The following is a 1757-nucleotide window of genomic DNA, read 5'->3' as shown; positions in this document are numbered from 1 at the left end:
TAGCCAATAAGCTTACAGCTTCTAACATGTTCATTGATTACCGCGTCGCATTTTACTCGCAGTAAGCATTTCCGCGTCCAGTGTATACAGGAGCCATATCACGTGACTTATTTTGACGCCGAAAATAAACGTCTAGCGTCAGCATGAAAAAGTACCTTTAGGCCGGAATCAGACTAGGCATTGAAGATTGAGATTGAAGATTGAAAGATTGAAATTTGACCAATTAAAACAATAGGAGCTAAAATTCCTTTGCCCTCATTGGTCAAATTTCAATCTTCAATCTTCAATCTCAATCTTCAATGCGTAGTCTGATTCCGGCCTTAGGGTACGTTTTCACCCGACGCTATGACGCTGGATTTCAACGTCGAAACATCATAGCATTAAATGGATTAACGCTAGCATTCTGTCTATGCTGGCGTCAAAACGGCCTAGCCGTCATTTTCTTAACTCCGTTAAAAAAATGTCATTGAATCAACGATATTTCGAATGGCAAAGAAAATGTTTAAAAATAATAAATTTAAAAAGAAGAGAAAAGAATAAGAAACGTGTAATGGCCTGTGTTGCACTGATTCATGAGAAGGAAAGAATTCAGAAAAGACAGTATACCAAAAAATGTTATTGGGTTGCGCTGTTATTTGAAGATAAAAAAAATTGCACGGTTTTTCCCTGCCGGAAATTCTCAATAGAAACCGATAAATCTTTATACGAGATTTATCTGTTCTTATGAGAAATTATTTGGATATATTTGGCTGTATCCGCATAGAAAAATTTCTACTACAATATCTTACATGTTTCTATCCGCATCAATTGTAATTTGAATATATCTACGAATGCTGATAGATAATTTTTCCGAATTTATCGTAATTAATCAGATGTATTTGCATTACCATGCATTTGCGAATGCAGAATTTAATCGTACCTATATGCCCTTATACGTATCATTTGATGTTCCATCGTACCTGCATTTTACGAAAAAAAATTGTATCCGAATGTATTAGCATGTATACGAATACCAGTATACATTCATATTTGCGTATATAGGATATATCGGTCTGTGCTTGCGTAGCATGGTCGTCACCAGGTATTGGAATCTATCCACAGTTTACGAACGTATTTCTATCTGCGCCTATACGAATTTGCGTTTTATCAATTCGTACGCATTTGCAAATAGCCCGTATATGAGTATGGAACTGCAATGCATGGAGGATATTCGTAATACGTTTCTATACGTATAGCCGTGCATAAAGTTTCCCTGCAATTGCACTCTTTCTAATGTTCCGGATTGTAATTGTAATTACGAATACAAGATTCATCGATTTTATTTGCGTTTGGGCAAATGTCGTCAGGTAGTGGAATCTATCCGCAGTTTACGATCGTATTTCGAACAATCTTTCCATTTCTATTCCTAATCTAAAATTTTAAAATTTAAAATATTTAACCAATTTGGCGAACGGCAATTCTATGTCGATTCTTATTTTAAGACCGTCCTAAGTAATCTCCTAAGACGCTAATGTGGTCCTCGGTATATGTAAGGAAACAACGTCTTTTTCGGGTAACGTAATGAACAATAATAATCTCATTTTTTGACCGATAAATTAGAGCCTTATGTCGATCGAAGTTAGATCCCAAAATGCTTAAATAATTATTACAGTTTTTTGGGATGCACGTGGTATAATTCATATCGATTACCTTCCATCGAAGCAAACGATCAATGGCGATTATATTCAGCCTTATTGGTAGAAGTACAAGGGTATGCT

The sequence above is a fragment of the Mycetomoellerius zeteki genome, unplaced genomic scaffold (genome assembly GCF_001594055.1).
Source record: "Mycetomoellerius zeteki isolate Tzet28-1 unplaced genomic scaffold, Tzet1.0 scaffold241, whole genome shotgun sequence".
Classification (NCBI taxonomy): Eukaryota; Metazoa; Arthropoda; class Insecta; order Hymenoptera; family Formicidae; genus Mycetomoellerius; species Mycetomoellerius zeteki.
This window is presented reverse-complemented; position numbering follows the sequence as displayed.